The 8,597-nt window shown below is 48.9% G+C and overlaps 1 protein-coding gene across 1 annotated transcript in view; it reads right to left on the bottom strand.

Annotated features, from left to right (window-relative positions):
- The window catches only part of HIGD1A (HIG1 hypoxia inducible domain family member 1A), an 8,083-nt gene extending 7,719 nt beyond the window's left edge, over positions 1-364 (bottom strand). The window contains exon 1 of the mRNA XM_034759821.1: positions 236-364. The gene's annotated coding sequence lies outside the window, so the exon portion shown is untranslated. The remainder of the gene's footprint in view (positions 1-235) is intronic.
- Positions 365-8,597: the final 8,233 nt, after the last annotated feature.

The raw sequence follows: 8,597 nt of genomic DNA, 5'->3' as shown, positions 1-8,597 counted from the left end.
TCAGCCCAGCTCCCCCCCCCCCACCCCCATGCCCTCCCCGCTCCCTCAACCCCGCCAGCCAGGCCCCCCCCCAGCCAACCCCGCGACCTTCGGCTGCCGCGGCCACCCCAGGCCCCCTACAACTCTCGGTCACTACGCGGAGCCCCCTGGCCGCGGAGCCCCCGACCCCTCCAAGCTTCCCCGCCCCCCGCCAAGCCTCCCGCTCCTCCCCCTCGGGCCCGCGACCCGCACTCACCCGCTAGCGCCGACTGAGCTACGCACCCGCTGTCACTCACCCCGCGACCGGCCGGCTTCTACTGCCGGCGCGCGCTCCGCCCCCTGTTCTTATTGGCTGACAGAGTTCAGCCCACCGCGCGCGGGAGGGGGAACTTGCCTACGGCCTCCACCCCTGAACTACAACTCCCAGCGTGCCTCGGGGAAACGGAGCGCCCCCCTGCCCCCGCGCTGCGTGACCCAATGCCGGCGCGTGAGAAATCCGGCCCCGCCTCCCTCGTTATCAGCCAATCAAATGGGAGGTTGGTGACGCCACGGGAGACGGGCCATGACGTCTCCCCGACTGCCTCGTCCGCCAGGTCCTAGCGCTAAGCGGGTTTCCGCAAGGCAGCCGGCAGCGCTGCTGAGCCATAGTGACTCCGCTGAACGCGAGCCAGGTTGCGCGTGCGCTCCAGGCGGCCCCGCCCACCCCAGCCATTCACAAAGCACGAGCCTGGATTGCAAAATCCCTATGAGTGCAAAAACCAGCCACTGGGGCGTTTCCGGGGCAGGTCACGCAGCCTCTAGGGGGTATCTTCCCAAGCTTTTCTCCACTGCTGACAAGCCTACAGAAGTTGTCTGTTTAAAGCCAAAGTAGAGCTGCTCACCCAATCACAGGCATCCAGGAGCTGGGACTTCGAGCAACACACCTGAAATCATGAGACTTGGCCACACGGCTGTTTGGAGAGCCAGATTGTTTACTGCTTGGGTCTTGGCTCATCCAAGTCCTAACCCGATTGCTCCAGCTGTGGATGAGAAGCAGAACTAGTTATAATGCAGTTCGCTACTCTTTGTCTCTCGGCAGCTCTTGAGCCCCTGTGGCCAATGATCCTATCAGCGATCCTGGCTCCTTAAAACCGTTTAATTCCCCTGCAACACTTTTACAAGTCTTCCCAGCATCTGTAGGATGAGACCAGTTCTAAGGCATTATCTATATATTGAGGGGAAAGGGAAACATTCTAACTTACAGATTCTCAACCCTGGGTGAGGGGTGGGCTCCCTGGCCTTTCCTCTATCTAGGGGCTGCAAGGACCTGGCGGCCGCTTCCTGGGAGCTGTGGTAAGCGCCGGTGGGGCCCCACACCCTGAACCCCCTCCTGCACACCAACCCCCTGCCCCAGCCCAGATCCCCTTCCTGCAACCCAAACCCCTCATCCCTGGCTCCAGCCCAGACCCTGCATCCCAGCCCAGAGCCTTCTCCCGCACCCTGAACACCTCATTTCTGGCCCCATCCGGAGCCCACACACCAACCCCTTGCCCCAGCCCAGTGAAAGTGAGTGAGGGTGGGGGAGAGTCAGTGAGCGACAGAGGGAGGGGCGATGGAGCAAGCAGGGGTGGGGCCTCCGAGAAGGGGCAGAGCCTGGGGTCAGAGGTAGGGTAGGGGTGTTCGGTTTTGTGCTATTAGAAAGTTGGCAACCCCCTAACTGCCCATTCATTTCTTTAAATAGGCTGTTGCTTTTCTCCCTGACTTTCCTGTATTGCTAAAGGGGAAGGAGGTTCCAGGATTTGTCTAAGTATGGACAAGTTGTTCTAGCTGATTTTAAAACTAGTTCGCCTACGCTGATTTTAAAACTGGTTAGAACCACAATACAGAGCTGGTTTAAGGTAGCTTGACCCATTTTTACTTGAACCAGTTTTGCTCATCTTGTGGTCTTAAAACCAGTTAAAGAAAAACAAGTCAGGCCACCTTAAACAACTCTGCACTGTGGCGCCAACTGATTTTAAAATCAGGTTAGCTGAACCAGTTAGAAAACTTCCCCAGTGCAGAAAAGAAATGTGGGGGCATTGTGGGATTGTGCTAAGGACAGGGCTGGCTCCAGGCACCAGCTTACCAAGCAGGTGCTTGGGGCGGCCACTTCGGAGTGGGGCGGCACGTCCAGCTGTTCGGCGGCAGTTCGGCGGACGGTCCCTCACTCCTGCTCGGAGCGAAGGACCTCCCGCCAAATTGCCGCTGCAGATCGCGACTGCAATTGCGATCGCGGCTTTTTTTGTTTGTTTGTTTGGCTGTTTGGGCAGACAAAACCCTGGAGCCGGCCCTGGCTAAGGAGTCTTGCCTTGCAAGGCTTAGCTTAAGGCAGGGGTGGCCAACCTGTGGCTCCGGAGCCACATGTGGCTCTTCAGAAGCTAATATGCAGCTCTTTGTATAGGCACTGATTCTGGGGCAGGAGCTACAGCCGCCAACTTTCCAATGTACCGGGGGGTGCACAGTGCTCAACCCCTGGCTCTGCCACAGGCCCTGTCCCCACTCCACCCCTTTCTGCCCCCTTCCCTGAGCCTGCCGTGCCCTCGCTCCTCCCACTCCCCCTCGGAGCCTCCTGCACGCCACGAAACAGCTGATTGGGAGCTGTGGGGAGGGAGGGGAAGGCACTGATCGGCGTGGCTGCCGGTGGGCGGGAGGCACCGGGAGCAGGCAGGGGAGCTGATGCGGGGCTGCTGATGTATTACTGTGGTTCTTGGCAATGTACTTTGATAAATTCTGGCTCCTTCTCAGGCTCAGGTTGGCCACCCCTGCCTTAAGGGATGAGTGTGTGCACCATGCAGCTCCATTAGCCACACCCACATACACAGCTAACCTGCCTTCTGAAAATGCAGCTTGCCAAAAACATTACTACCATAATTAAAAAAGCACTACACAATTGCAAAGTTCAAAGCTTCAGGACGTAGCCAAAGTTCAGTAGCTTTGCATCAGATCGTTCAAAAGCACTTCTGAATAAGCAATAGTTACCTTGTCAAATTTAAACTTTCTAACCCCTGCCATTACAGCTACAGAGCAGAAATTGAGATCCTATGTGCTAAGATCTGTGCAACCAAAATTTCCAGACAGTTATGGAGGATTGAAAATACAGTGATACTATTATTATTTGGTTTGTACTACCATAGTACCTAGGAGCCCAGCCATGGGCCAGGACCCCATTGTGCTAGGAGCTGTAAACACTCAAAACAAAACAGTCCCCACCCCCAAAGAGCTTCCCACAGTCCTACAGACAGCTATACTCATAACACATCATACTACACACATGTCGATAGATAGTATATAGATTCCATAAACAAAAACTACTTTGACAAGGAATTAAGACCAGTAAGTGTGACATCTCCCAACACAAACCCTAAAAAGAAAGTTAATATCAAGTTATGAGACACCTCTTCATTGTATCCTACTATTTACACAGCACATTTCCACTGACAGTGACAGAATCTGTACCTTCTCAAGGAACTTCCTTCTGCTTGCAGCAGATAAGCAAACACGCAACACACGACACGCCGCCACCCCTCTCTTTGCAACCCTCCAGTGTCTCCCTCCTCTCTATCACATCAAACATAACCTACTTGTCTTCACTTTCAAGGTCCTTAATGGCCTATTCCCATCCTTCCTGTCATCTCTCATTTGGTCTCAAAAGGTCAGTTCTCACCTCTGAGTGGCCCATGATGTCAGCCTCAATCATCCACTGGTTAAATATTCACACCAGCACCTCCATACTTTCTCCTGTGCTGTCTCTCATGCTTGGGAGGAGCTCCTGTAAATAGCCACAAGGCCACTTTATTGTTCTTCAGATCCCTCCTCAAAACTCTCCTTTGCCATGAGGCCTACAAGAAACCTGACAGCGTTAAGATCTTAGAGTGCTAAGCCCTCTGCCTATCACGGTAATCAATACTGCCTCATTATTTCCTTGTAACTCCCCTGTCCGTCTGTATCCATCTCTTGTCTCTTTCCTTATACTTGGATTGTAAACTCCTTGTGGGTGGGGCCTGTCCTTTTGTTGTGTGTTTGTACAGCACCTAGCACAATGGGGTTCTGATCTGTGACTGGGGCTCTGAGTCAAAACGATAATATAAATAATAAACAGTAATAAATAATCTACCTCACCGTAGGATACAAAACCTTAGCTATAACCTCAGCAGCTTTAGGAAGTATTCAGCATACATGCACACATTAAGCAGGAGGTGTTATTTGTTTCTGGAGGGAAAAATACGAGATTGTAATTAAGGTTGTATGTTGTACTGTGAGGGAGGCTAACAGGTTGTGTGTAGCATGTTCTCTTATCCGTTGGAGACAGAAGGAAATTCCATATAATGATGTGGACTGAACTATTTCAGGCTCAAACAGCACTATAAAAAACTTAGCTGTAATGTTTACTCTTGAAATGGTTTAGTCCTGAGGTGCAGATCAGAGGTGCCCAATCTGCGACCCACCAGAGCATTTCATAAGGGCCACGGCCTGCTTCAACATAATATACTACTGGCTGATTCATTAGCGTTTTGTTGTCCTGTTGACCTCATTTCAGTTTACACAAGTGTGTAAATAGACAATACTGTACATAGAAACAACATATCTAAATACATTCAAACCAAGCTGAACTTAAAATATAAATCAATACCGATGACTTTAAATCTTATTAAAATATGTAGAATCTGTTTGGCCCACACAAGGTTGCACTTAGGTTTATGTGGCCTTCCTGTGTAATAAGGTTGGGCACCACTGGTGTAGATGGACTGGAAATGGCCACACATTCAGAGATGTTGCAACTTCTCTTTTTCCCCACAAGTCCTATGCAGAATGATATGTCCTGTATCAAGGGATGCAATGGCAAGTTTCTTCTCACTGATGAGAGTGTTGCTATAAATATCTTCTGGTCCCTTTGCAATCGCGATAACATTCAACCCAAATGCCAGTTCATCTGCGCGAGCTGGGGCTGCTGCCGATGTCCAGCCACTGGAGGATTTTTCTTCCCTTTTTTCGGAGAAGCCAGTCTCGTGTGGTTTAGCAGCTGGCAAGTACCCAAACCGCAGCCCCTGGCAAAGCGATAGCAACTTCTCTGCCAAACTGATCAATATCACCGTACTATTTCTTCCCTACAGCAAACAGTTTCACAATTGGAACACAATGCTGCCCCCCAGTAGATGACGACTTGCATGCTGCATTGACGTGGGGCAAGTCTGAAACCTCCTGCTCCTTTCGGAACAGAGCGTCCACCCAGGCAACAGCTAAAAGCTTCGTTGCTCGCTATGCCTCATCTAACAGCACTGAATGTACTGTCTGACAAAAGGCACCAAGGACTCCTGTAAATCAAGTGAGAGCAAATTAATGCAAAACATGGTTCCCCTGGAACAATACATGAGATAAAAAACAAGGGGCCTGATTCTCAAACTAAGGCCCTGTATGCCTGTCTGGCAGTGTGAAGGGGCCTTAAAGGAGAGGGTAACAGCCCCCCTGAAAATACCCTCTGTAGGGAACCTCTCCAGCTGGCACAGAGCTAGGACAAGGGCTCCATTCTGTCTTTGCTTCCAGTCCCTGGCATATAGGCGATGGGCCCAGGAGTGTATCAGGGCATAGCTAGACAGCACTGCACTACGGCTGTTCTCTGCTTCTCAGACCCCTAAATTACAGCTTCATCCACAGCATAAGCGAGAGCAGACCCAGGGCTGCTGTAATTTCTGTTCTCCCCACTGCCCTGAGCCCAGGGACAGGAGATCTGAGAACTGGGGCTGAGGTTTTGAAATACTTGTAACTTTAATCATTTAGGCATTGGTACCTTGGAGGATCTGGGCCTGAGGCTGGAAAGCAGAAGAATTAATGGAATTTGATTAAAGTATTGAAGATTATGAAAGGGAAAGTGAAAATTGACCAACCCCTTTTTCTCATACTGTACCCCAGTACACGAGGGGTCACTCAGAATCAAAGGGTGTTAACATTAAAATACCTCTGTGATGCATTCTATATGATTTTATGAAAATATGCTAATGAGTGTGAATATAAATATGCTTCATGCAAAAGGTCTCTTGTAAGGTATCATTACAAAGCTTATATTTTACTATAATTTACGGTCATCCTATTTGTATAAATGTACCACTCTTGTATCTGAAACCAGAAATATGAAATATAACTCTGAGGACCTATTGTAATTATGCAAAGTGTGGGCCATTAATGTTGGTTTGGAATCTTGATGAGTCCCATCAACCAGGACAATTGACTGCAGATGGCTCTGTTTTACAGTACTTGCAAGTCTTCCTGTATACGTGTGTGCTGGCAAGTGGGTAATGAAGTCTTACAGTGACATGTGATCATGTCACCTGAACTGAAATCCATCTTTAACCTGGTGCCTTTCCATTGAGAAGGAGGGGGTGGGAACCCAGAGAGGGACAAAGGATTCCCGCCTTATGCAAAAGATATATAAATGGGTGGAACAGAACAAGGAGGGGCCATCATGAGAAATCCCCTAACTACCACCTGAGCTGGAACAAGGGCTGTACCGGAGGAAAGGACTGTGCCCAGACTAGGAAGGTGTCCAGTCTGTGAAAGAAACGTATTAAAACATCTCTGAGGGCGAGATCTTATCTGTATTCAGTTTCTTACTGTATTAGACATAGACTTGTGTGTTTTATTTTATTTTGCTTGGTAATTCACTTTGTTCTGTCTGTTACTACTTGGAACCACTTAAATCCTACTTTCTGTACTTTTTACTTATTAATTAACCCACAGTATGTATTAATACCGGGGGGGGGGGGGGCGGGGAGAACTGCTGTGCATATCTCTCTATCAGTGTTATAGAGGGCGAACAAGTTATGAGTTTACGTAAAACTGATTTATTTGGGTTTAGACCCCATTGGGAGTTGGGCATCTGAGTGTTAAAGATAAGAACACTTCTGTTAGCTGCTTTCAGTCAAGCCTACAGCTGTTAGGGGATGTGATTCAGACGTGGGCCTGGGTTTTCAGCAGGCTAGTGAGTCTGTCTCAAACCAGGCAGGGCACTGAAGTCCTAAGCTGACGGGGCAGGAAAGCAGGGGCAGAAGTAGTCTTGGCACATCAGGTGGCAGCTCCCAAGGGGGTTTCTGTGATTCAACCCGTCACAACCTCTTCACTCAAGCTGGTGTGAGACTGGATTGCACTCCTAAGGAAGCAAAGAGAGGCACACATTGTGGCTGGATAATTTTGTAGTTCTGCGGGTTAAAATAAGCTTATCTGATTTCTGGCTCCAGGTCATAAACGCCTCATCACAGGAGTCAGGAGGACCATTTTACCCCTGTGTACAACATTATACAGCTGGCTAGGCACATTATATATCAGGGTCTTAATGGTGTGGGACCTTCTTGATAGACCACCTGAACCGCCAGGACAAATATGCTGCAGCTGGAGAAAGCCAGATTTCAATCATCTCCTGCTGCGGGTCAGAATCATCCCAAATCTGATTGTGCTCAGATCAAAGTGCAAGACACACCTCAGGAAACTTCTCCCCTGTAACACTGCCTTTACGCTGACTAAGAGAATAAACAAAGCCCTGAATATATCACGCACACACCCCTGCAGCACAGAGAAATGGAGACCTAAAACGTAGTCCCTCTGGATCCTTATACAGCATACATTTGTTTGGCAGTTAGACAACAAGGGGATAGATATTAGGGAGATAAGTCTTTGGAAGGTACCCAAACTGCAGTCCCTGAGAGCTTTAGGTATTAGCCCTACCGAAGGCAGGAGTTTATGACCCAGTGAACTAACCCAGAGTAGCAAGTTTTATGTTCCTTATGGAAAAGAGGCTCTTGATATAACCTAGGTGTGGGCTGGTTATCGAGCTGTACACAGCTCAGTTAAAACAATCCAGCGCACAGGAGAATTGCAAGTGAGTGTGTGAAAGAGCTTATAGAGATACTGTTTACCGATGGCCCAGACCTGCCCTCCCTTACCCAGGTCAGTTTCCCTCGCTGACGCAAACAAGCCTATTGATCTCGCTAGAAGTGCTTGTGTGATTAACTGCAGGATCAGGCTCTATAAGGAGCTCTAATCGTTACTGCAACATGAGGAGAAGCCACTAGGGGGTAAATGAATTCAAATATCAGTGTGTTCCTTTTGGCTCCCAGAGGAGCTGACTGGAAATATTTTCCCAGCTGGAAATAATTAAAAAGCAGGCCGATTTTCCTCAGAAATACAAAAAAGCCAGAGCAGGACAGGAAACTGTTACTATTTTTTGTTTGTTTACATATTTGTTTCATTTCATTTTTTTTTTAATATACAAATGCGGGCCCTCTGGGCTTTTGCTAACTTTGTATTTATTTTCTGCTCATTGCCAGAGAAGCAAAATGGTTTTCATTTTCCATATATAGGACTGTATGTAGGCCGTGAGGCCTACCGTCTAGTGTGTACTTTTAGTGATTCAGCTGCACTGAATGCTGCTGGAAGGTGCTAGAACATCAGCTCTGGAGGCTCTTGATCCACAGAAGAGGGACAGAAAAGGCCATAGCGATGCAAGCGTCCGCCACATTGCCTTAACTCTACCCTCAGGGGGTCATAGCTAAGGCTAAGAAGATAGTTCAGTCACCAGATCCACCCAGTCCTTGGTCTCTGCTGAGGCTGCC

This window comes from Trachemys scripta, chromosome 2 (genome assembly GCF_013100865.1).
Source record: "Trachemys scripta elegans isolate TJP31775 chromosome 2, CAS_Tse_1.0, whole genome shotgun sequence".
NCBI lineage: Eukaryota > Metazoa > Chordata > Testudines > Emydidae > Trachemys > Trachemys scripta.
Note: the sequence above shows the minus strand (reverse complement) of the source record. Positions and strands in the feature narration are given on the sequence as shown.